A 10,832-nucleotide genomic window follows, 5' to 3' on the forward strand; every position below is an offset into this window, starting at 1 on the left:
GAGAAAACCCAGACTAACTGTAGGACATTGTACTACTGTACTAAGCTTCTGTATAGACTCCATCAATCTTTTTCTTAGGCATTATGAATCTTAGTTATATTAAAAGGGTTGAAAAATTCCTAGAAAATTGGTATAGCACACTTTGGAAAGAGGTCTAAAACATTTATTTAGTGGTGTGTGTGTGTGTGTGTGTGTGTGTGTGTGTGTTTGTGTGTGTGTGTGTGTGTGTGTGTGCGTGCGTTGTGTGTGTGTCTGACGTGAAGAAGTCTTTTTTTTTTCTTCTACCATTGTAGATATGAGGGAGTGAAATGAGGTGGCAAGCAGCTTATCCACTGACATAGCTCACTGCTCTTTCTAGGCATATTTATAACAGTATTTCTCAAGGTCATTGGCATCAGATGAAAAAAATAAAGGAGAAAGACTGCTCCTGAACACCGATGGCACTGCTCATTTGGGGATTTGATGAGCAAAACCCAGAAGGGTGAAGCTGCCATACAAACAATACAAACAACCACCAAGCTGATTCCTCCTTTTTTTTAAAGTAATTTAATGCATTAAGGACAAAATAAAACATCCTTAGAATTTTTTTCTTTTGGGTTTTTTAATACAGGTTGTTGCTGTGTAGCCCAGACTGGCCTGGAACTTTCCACCTTCTTGTCTCAGATTCCCAGGAGGGTGTTGGGATTACAGGTGTTGGGATAGCCAAATCCAGATCCCTTCAACAATTAGAAAAAAAATATTTTGAGGGCTTTCCAACTTTTCTAAAATACTATATTGCAAGCTGCTGACCTTAAACGTTCAATCCAGAAAATTCCTCAGAGGCAGGTCCTGGTTTAGACAGCTTCCACTCTCTGAACAGAGTGGGTGGCCAGGGACCTCTGCAGGACTGGACGCAGGTCTGGGTGCCCAGGCTCTCAGAGCGGGGCTTGTGCTTGCAGCCAGTATACTGGGTGTCAGGTCTGACCTCCTTACCCTGGTGCCTGCATCTCTCCTTCTTCTCTAAGACCCACTCCTGGCTCTTCTTCACCAGGTCCCTCTCTGCCTTCTTTTGTGGAGTCCGATCACTGATGAAAGTAGACTCGGAGGCATGGTCTGCATCCTAATTCTCAGTCAGCCCCTTTGGCAGGGAGATGAAAGGCCCAGAAAACAGAAGTAGAACTTCTTTGCTTTGGCTCTGTTGGGGAAATTTACCACCACAATGACAGCGAAACCTGCCCTAGTGGCCTGGCTTGTGATCAGATCCAGCTGCTCCTAGTTCTCTGGGTACAGCTGTAGGACCCACGGACTAGGGTACCGAGAAGAAAACAAGTGGTAGTGGCACCTGGCAGGGATATCCGACTTCTTGTTTTCGTTGCAGAGCCACTGCACAGCAGAGCTGCTGATGAAGCCATCAGAAGAACCCAATCTGAAAGGTATTCCCTGGCCCATATTCCCTAGCAGTAGGTCTCCCTGTATCTCGGTTCAAGGCGGCATCCAACATGGCAGGGGTGATGTCAGTGCCCACCCAATAGTGTCCCTCTTCTGAGACATAATCTCCATTCAGTCCAGAAACCCGCAGTTGATGTCTAACAGTTAAGAGGGCTTACCTTCTGGCAAACAGAAAAGCTCCAGCGCTCGCTCAATCATCTTGGTCTGGATGTCAATCATCCGTGAGTTGCGAACTTATTTCCAGGCTTCATTCGGGACATTAAACATCTCTGAAGGTCCGCTATGTTCGGGTCTCCGGCTACGAGATGCCATCTCTAAGGGATGGCAATACGCTGGGGCTCTTGATTCCTTTTAACTAGGTAAATTTGTCTTCTCTCTGTCTCTGTCTCTCTCTGTCTCTCTCCCCTTCCCTCACTCCCTCCCTCCCTTTCTTTGAATCTGCAACGACTTAAGGACACCAGACTGCAGATCATTCAACATTCATTTATTTATTGAGATAGGGTTTCACTATATAGTTCTTCTGACTGTCCTGAAATTGTAGACCCACTTCCACCTGGCTTTAACTTTTAGACCGTAGAATCAGACTATAGTGATTCTCTAGGGGCCCCTAGGTCTTCAGACCTAAAGTGTGGGTGAGTCACTTGTCCTATTTTTCTGACTCTTCCAGCTTCTAGACTGAGTAACACTGGATTTCTGGACATCCCAGTCATTCTGTGACTATTCAGTCTTTGTATAATCTATTTTACCCTTTACTCTCCTTATAATTACATATAATTTCCAATTAGTTCTATTTCTTTTGATAACGGTAATACAGTATTCTAGTCACAAGGTATACAGTAAGTTAAATGACATCAGCACAATGAAAAATAAAAAATAAATAAGTAACAAAAACCAGAATTTGGGGTATATCAAAATGCAGGACTAGGATGTAGCTTAGTTGATTGGATATTTACCTACCCTACACGTAACCACAGCACTAGAAAGGTAGATGTAGAATAATTAAAGTTTAAAATTATTCTCAGCTATTGAGCTCAAGGCCAACATAGACTACATGACACAACACAAACAATAACTACTTCATAATATACATATATATGTATATATATATATATATATATACAGAGAGAGAGAGAGAGAGAGAGTTAATGACAAAATTTGTAAGGATTCTTAGAGCCTCCTCACATAATCTTTACTATTTGCATATGTGAAAATATCCATGGGAAAGTTTGAATACATTCTAATACCCATTTCATGTTCAAAGGGATAGATTAAGGAAATCAGGAAACCTGTTTTTAAGCACGTATACCAAATGGAAACTATGAATGGATGACATTAAGGTGCAGATATGGTATGTGTGATTAAAGTAATAAATTTAATTAGGGGTATGTTGAATAACACAAGTCAGCTAATGTGGAAGATTTACTTTTATACTGCATATTTAACTTTCTATGCTTCTAAATTGGAATAAAACAATTATATTTTGAGAAAAATTAAGGACTGTGCAGTTAATTAATCTATGTTATTGAGGACCCCATTTTCTTTTTCTTTTTTTTTATTTACTTGAGTATTTCTTATATACATTTCGAGTGTTATTTCCTTTCCTGGTTTCCGGGAAAACATCACCCTAATTCCTACCCCTCCCCTTCTTTATGGGTGTTCCCCTCCCCATCCTCCCCCCATTGCCACCCTCCCCCCAACAATCTAGTTCACTGGGGGTTCCTTCTTAGCAGGAACCAGGGCTTCCCCTTCCACTGGTGCTCTTACTAGGATATTCATTGCTACCTATGAGGTCAGAGTCCACGGTCAGTCCATGTACAGTCTTTAGGTAGTGGCTTAGTCCCTGGAAGCTCTGGTTGCTTGGCATTGTTGTACATATGGGGTCTCGAGGACCCCATTTTCAGTTCAATGGTTTGCTGCTAGCATTTGCCTCTGTATTTGCCATGCTCTGGCTGAGCCTTACTGGAGACAGCTATTTCAGGCTCCCCTCTAGGCTTGTCTCTCTTACACCACTGCTTATTAATGAGTTTTGATCTACACAATATACTCATTGTCCTGCAGACAAATGAAGACTGGTTACTACTATATATTTCAGACTGAGTGTCAGTCACCAAAGAAGAGAGACCTGAATAAATGCTCAGGTCTGCTAATCAGAAAATGTCAAAACAGATCCATGGAACAGACAGAGAAATCTCAAGAATAACTCCATATTTAAAAAATATTGAAACTTTTAAAAGTTTTCTTCACTGTAGTTCAATCCCGGTTGTTTCTTACTATATTATAATTCCCAAATTACGGCTGCCTATGGGTAATGTCAGGATAATGCAACCCATGTGTGCAGATGCTGAATGGTTGTGGTAATAAGTCAATGGGATATCCACCTTACCTTACATGATTGGAGACTACCTTTGAATTATTATTAATCATTTCACTTATCATAATTCATACTATAGGCAACCTTAGAATGGAAGTATAAGAAGCACACAATCCTGGTATGTGCAGGATAGGAATATGCTTTTGGAATGAGAAGTATTCATATATGACAGTAGATTATGATCTTGTTACAGAAGCACTGAGTATATATTTAATAGCCATTGGTGCAATGTCTTGTTTGAGGATCTGTCATAAGTGTAGGAAGACAACATGGAAGACACCAATACAAGGATCAAATGTGTCTTGTAATATTTACACAGAGTTAGTCATACTCTACGCATGACCTGATGGTGTGCCTTACTCTCTGCTTATTGCTTTCTTCATGGAACACAAGCTGATGTTTGTGATGTACCAGGGTTCTATCATTCAGATAAATGTACACTCACACTTAGTGATATGTGCAATTGGACAATATTTAACATTTCATATTCTTCTGATTGTTTATTAAGAACTTTATTATGTTTCATGTATCTCCTCTAGTAAATTCTAAATTCATACTAAATTCAATATAATAAAGTCATCAATATAGGAATTATCATGTAAGCCACTTTGTGGTGAAGAACTTTAATGCCAGCATTTTGAGGCAGGGGTAGGCAGATCTCTTTGATTTTGAGACCAACAAGGTCTTCATAGTGCTTCCTGAAACACCTAGTGTTACATAGTAAGGCTGTATTATGAGAAAAATACATTTAAAATAGCAAATACATGCTGAGTTTTAAAGGAAATGCTTTTGTGACTTAATTTTTATCTCATGCTATTATTTATGAAACATATTCATATTTCATCTTGGATTTTGTACAGAGTAATCATATTAGCAATTCATCTATACTTCCTTCTATAGCCTTTACCTATTCAGTGATAATACATCATATATCTAGTAGCATACTAATTGTCAACTTCATCTTGTGCTTTTTTTTTTCTGGAGTTATTTTTTTTAATTAACTTGAGTATTTCTTATATGCATTTCGAGTGTTATTCCCTTTCCCGGTTTCCGGGCAAACATACCCCCCCTCCCCTTCCTTATGGGAGTTCCCCTCCCAACCCTCCCCCCATTGCCGCCCTCCCCCCCACAGTCTAGTTCACTGGGGGTTCAGTCTTAGCAGGACCCAGGGCTTCCCCTTCCACTGGTGCTCTTACTAGGATATTCATTGCTACCTATGAGGTCAGAGTCCAGGGTCAGTCCATGTATAGTCTTTAGGTAGTGGCTTAATCCCTGGAAGCTCTGGTTGCTTGGCATTGTTGTACATATGGGGTCTCCAGCCCCTTCAAGCTCTTACAGTTCTTTCTCTGATTCATTCAACGGGGGTCCTATTCTCAGTTCAGTGGTTTGCTGCTGGAATTCGCCTCTGTATTTGCTGTATTCTGGCTGTGTCTCTCAGGAGCGATCTACATCCGGCTCCTGTCGGTCTGCACTTCTTTGCTTCATCCATCTTGTCCAATTGGGTGACTGTATATGTATGGGCCACATGTGGAGCAGGCTCTGAATGGGTGTTCCTTCAGTCTCTGTTTTAATCTTTGCCTCTCCCTTCCCTGCCAAGGGTATTCTTTTTCCTCATTTAAAGAAGGAGTGAAGCATTCACATTTTGATCATCCGTCTTGAGTTTCGTTTGTTCTAGGGATCTAGGGTAATTCAAGCATTTGGGCTAATAGCCACTTATCAATGAGTGCATACCATGTGTGTTTTTCTGTGATTGGGTTACCTCACTCAGGTGATATTTTCCAGTTCAAGTCATTTGCCTACGAATTTCATAAACTCGTTTTTGATAGCTGAGTAATATTCCATTGTGTAGATGTACCACATTTTCTGTATCCATTCCTCTGTTGAAGGGCATCTGGGTTCTTTCCACTTTCTGGCTATTATAAATAAGGCTGCGATGAACATAGTGGAGCACGTGTCTCTTTTATATGTTGAGGCATCTTTTGGGTATATGCCCAAGAGAGGTATAGCTGGATCCTCAGGCAGTTCAATGTCCAATTTTCTGAGGAACCTCCAGACTGATTTCCAGAATGGTTGTACCAGTCTGCAACCCCACCAACAATGGAGGAGTGTTCCTCTTTCTCCACATCCTCGCCAGCATCTACTGTCCCCTGAGTTTTTGATCTTAGCCATTCTCACTGGTGTGAGGTGAAATCTCAGGGTTGTTTTGATTTGCATTTCCCTTATGACTAAAGATGTTGAACATTTCTTTAGGTGTTTCTCAGCCATTCGGCATTCCTCAGCTGTGAATTCTTTGTTTAGCTCTGAACCCCATTTTTTAATAGGGTTATTTGTTTCCCTGCGGTCTAACTTCTTGAGTTCTTTGTATATTTTGGATATAGGGCCTCTATCTGTTGTAGGATTGGTAAAGATCTTTTCCCAATCTGTTGGTTGCCGTTTTGTCCTAACCACAGTGTCCTTTGCCTTACAGAAGCTTTGCAGTTTTATGAGATCCCATTTGTCGATTCTTGATTGTAGAGTGTAAGCCATTGGTTTTTGTTCAGGAAATTTTTTCCAGTGCCCATGTGTTCCAGATGCTTCCCTAGTTTTTTCTCTATTAGTTTGAGTGTGTCTGGTTTGATGTGGAGGTCCTTGATCCACTTGGACTTAAGCTTTGTACAGGGTGATAAGCATGGATCGATCTGCATTCTTCTAAATGTTGACCTCCAGGTGAACCAGCTCCATTTGCTGAAAATGCTATCTTTTTTCCATTGGATGGTTTTGGCTCCTTTGTCAAAAATCAAGTTGCCATAGGTGTGTGGGTTCATTTCTGGATCTTCAATTCTATTCCATTGGTCTATCTGTCTGTCTCTGTACCAATACCATGCAGTTTTTATCACTATTGCTCTGTAATACTGCTTGAGTTGTGCTTTTAAAATCAAGCTGGGTCATGAGACAGCTTTTTGTCGTGTCAGACCACACTAAAAATATTGCATTTTATTAAAACGTTAAAAGCATTTTGCATTAGATTATGAAATAACACTTCATGTTAGAGTGAAAATTTATTTTTGAATGTTTTATATTTCTATATTAGTGTTTGTGCATGTTTTCCCTGCTTGTGTATATGTGCACTATGACAATCCATAGTTGGCAAAGGACACTAGACTGTGACAGAACCCATGGATTTATAGTTACAAACAGTTTTGAGGAACCATGAGGATTATGATAACCAAACCCAGCTCCTCTGAAACAGAAGCAAGTGCTTCTGACCATTGAACCATCTCTCAAGTTCCCCACAATTAAACTGTTTTTGCCACAAAAAGTAAGCAAGAAAATAAAGTGAACACAATGTCAGGTGAAGAACACAGACTGCGTAGAAGAGAGGAATCCGTGTGCAAATATCTTTCATGACATTGTGAGCACACACTGAGAGTACTTTCTTTGTTTTGCTAGCCATGTCCAAGTCCTTCAAATATCCACTCTGTCTCTAAACTATTTTTGTATTTAAAGTGACACTCACCCCTTGTTCTTCTAACATCATGTCTTACCTGAAGAACTAAGGTTACTGTCCATACCCTACAGTTATATAAATCAAAGAAAATGTCAATCTGAGGAGACAGCAGTGGGTTATCAATTTTTACTATTTGCCACATTAACACTTAACTCAAAGCAATTATATTTTCCATTTGACACTTAAATGCTTATGAAGTTTTAAAGGTGAGTATTTTTCAGTGGGAGTATTGCCTTTCAGTGGAAGTAACCCATGTGATTGCATTGTACCTTTGTGTGTAGCATCTTATGACTGTGAAGACAAACATTCAGATTAGGTAAACTGACCTCACAGGTCCGAGCACAGGAGTGTTCTCCCACTATGATGTGCACTGATCACTGTTCTTTAATATTGCGTCTTCACTAAACTGAATTCAGGAAGATATCCAAATACTTGTTTCTCAAGAATGTGGAACAGTTATTTTCATACAGGGAGTCTTAAAAGTCAAAACAGCTTAGAAAAAGCATTGTCAATATTTTAGGTTTTTTTTTTCTCACAGGTTTGTCAGGGTAGCACCACTGGCATTTTGCAAGAAATTTTCGTGCCCTCTCAGCAAGGCAATAACTTCAGGTAAATAGAATTTAAAAATCTTCCAATGATGTTGGGTTTTTTCTTCTTTCCTTTTAGAATAATGTGTATCCTAGAGGATGTCATAGTCCCTGCACATATGATCCTCAGACAAAGCAGCAAAATCACAAATTAAAAAGACATATGTGATACTCTTGTTAAAAATATTTCAATGTACTCACACCTCAGAGAATATTATTGCTGACGATACTGGAAGATATTTCTTTGGATATTAGTATCAAATTGTGATTCCATGAATTTCATTTGCAAACACAAGTTGCCATTCCTTCAACTTGAAAGTAAACTCAATATCTTCACTGTCATTTATCTATTTTCAATGAAGGAAACAAATCACATAATCATGCATCTCATGGGAATTTCACAAGGGAAACATAATGGAATCTAGTACATAAAACAAGAATAAATATTTCAAGATTTTGAAGTATCTGTGGATATATAGAATTCTATCTATACGACGTCTATATTGATTAACTCATTGTGAGCTGTTGCCAGGACAGCTCTAGAGATCTGGCACTCTCTTGAAGATAGCTGAGGGAAGAGCATTAGCTGTGGCAAAACTTGATACTATGAAAAATTAGGTTACATTTATTTCAATATTGTTTAGCTATCGTAACTTAATTTACTCTGTTGCCGTAGGTGACCTCACACACTGAGTTTTTCTGAGACCAGAAACTGCAGTCTCTAGTGTTTAGCACCTCATATAATACAGTAGGGCTTTAACCAATGTTGCCTTTGTTCTTGTCTCCACTGGAAGTTTCCTGCTATGACTCTGAGTTTATTAAACTCTCTGCCTTCTAGTGAACGTAACTCGTAGGAAGAAGAAACATTTACAAAAGCAAATATGCTTAAACTCACAATCATATACAAATTCATGCACTCATACATGTACATATTCATGTATTCCAATAGACCCCAACTACTACTTATCACATAATTATATACTTTCAAACACACATCCATACTTACACATTCATATGGAGCAAGAGCTCATGTGCCAGTGCCAAAAGAACTTGCTCCTTCTGGATAAAAAATGAATTCCAGGTGAGAGAGAGACCCAACCGCCTGGTCAGGTGGGCACTCCTGAGGCTGCAGAGCGGAAGAGACCACCAACTCTGCTCACCCCTGCCCACATCCCTGGCCCAAGAGGAAACTGTATAAGGCCTCTGGGCCCCCGTGGGGGAGGGCCCAGGAGCGGCAGGACCCCTGTCCCTGAGACACCGCCGGAACCTGAAAGAAACAGACCGGATAAACAGTTCTCTGCACCCAAATCCCGTGGGAGGGAGAGCTAAACCTTCAGAGAGGCAGACAAGCCTGGGAAACCAGAAGTGACTGCTCCCTGCACACACATCTCGGACGCCAGAGGAAAAAGCCAAAGACCAACTGGAACCCTGGTGCACTGAAGCTCCCGGAAGGGGCGGCACAGGTCTTCCTGGTTGCTGCCGCTGCAGAGAGCCCGTGGGGAGCACCCCACGAGCGAACCTGAGCCTCGGGACCACAGGTAAGACCAAATTTTCTGCTGCAAGAAAGCTGCCTGGTGAGCTTGGGACACAGGAAAGCAGAATTTTTCTAGGACCAGGCACGTTCTGTGTTTACCGGAAGTCCCACACACGCGGATCCCGGCCCGCAGCAGCTCTCTGCTCCCAGACCCGGTGAGAGAGAGACCCAACCGCCTGGTCAGGTGGGCACTCCTGAGGCTGCAGAGCGGAAGAGACCACCAACTCTGCTCACCCCTGCCCACATCCCTGGCCCAAGAGGAAACTGTATAAGGCCTCTGGGCTCCCGGGGGAAGGGCCCAGGAGCGGCAGGACCCCTGTGCCTGAGACACCGCCGGAACCTGAAAGAAACAGACCGGATAAACAGTTCTCTGCACCCAAATCCCGTGGGAGGGAGAGCTAAACCTTCAGAGAGGCAGACAAGCCTGGGAAACCAGAAGTGATTGCTCCCTGCACACACATCTCGGACGCCAGAGGAAAAAGGCAAAGACCATCTGGAACCCTGGTGCACTGAAGTTCCCGGAAGGGGCGGCACAGGTCTTCCTGGTTGCTGCCGCTGCACAGAGCCCGTGGGCAGCACCCCACGAGCGAACCTGAGCCTCGGGACCACAGGTAAGACCAAATTTTCTGCTGCAAGAAAGCTGCCTGGTGAACTCAAGACACAGGCCCACAGGAACAGCTGAAGACCTGTAGAGAGGAAAAACTACACGCCAGAAAGCAGAACACTCTGTCCCCATAACTGACTGAAAGAGAGGAAAACAGGTCTACAGCACTCCTGACACACAGGCTTATAGGACAGTCTGGCCACTGTCAGAAATAGCAGAACAAAGTAACACTAGAGATAATCTGATGGCGAGAGGCAAGCGCAGGAACCCAAGCAACAGAAACCAAGACAACATGCCATCATCGGAGCCCAATTCTCCCACCAAAACAAACATGGAATATCCAAACACACCAGAAAAGCAAGATCTAGTTACAAAATCATATTTGATCATGATGCTGGAGGACTTCAAGAAAGACATGAACACACTTAGGGAAGCACAGGAAAACATTAATAAACAAGTAAAAGCCTACAGAGAGGAATCGCAAAAATCCCTGAAAGAATTCCAGGAAAACACAATCAAAGAGTTGAAGGAATTAAAAATGGAAATAGAAGCAATCAAGAAAGAACACATGGAAACAACCCTGGATATAGAAAACCAAAAGAAGAGACAAGGAGCTGTAGATACAAGCCTCACCAACAGAATTCAAGAGATGGAAGAGAGAATCTCAGGAGCAGAAGATTCCATAGAAATCATTGACTCAACTGTCAAAGATAATGTAAAGCGGAAAAAGCTACTGGTCCAAAACATACAGGAAATCCAGGACTCAATGAGAAGATCAAACCTAAGGATAATAGGTATAGAAGAGAGTGAAGACTCCCAGC

General features: G+C 41.6%; 1 pseudogene; it reads right to left on the bottom strand.

Annotated features, from left to right (window-relative positions):
• Positions 1-790: 790 nt before the first annotated feature.
• On the bottom strand, positions 791-1,767 carry Bud23-ps1 (BUD23, rRNA methyltransferase and ribosome maturation factor, pseudogene 1; annotated as a pseudogene).
• Positions 1,768-10,832: the final 9,065 nt, after the last annotated feature.

The sequence above is a fragment of the Rattus norvegicus genome, chromosome 1, assembly GCF_021556685.1.
Source record: "Rattus norvegicus strain SHRSP/BbbUtx chromosome 1, alternate assembly SHRSP_T2T, whole genome shotgun sequence".
Classification (NCBI taxonomy): Eukaryota; Metazoa; Chordata; class Mammalia; order Rodentia; family Muridae; genus Rattus; species Rattus norvegicus.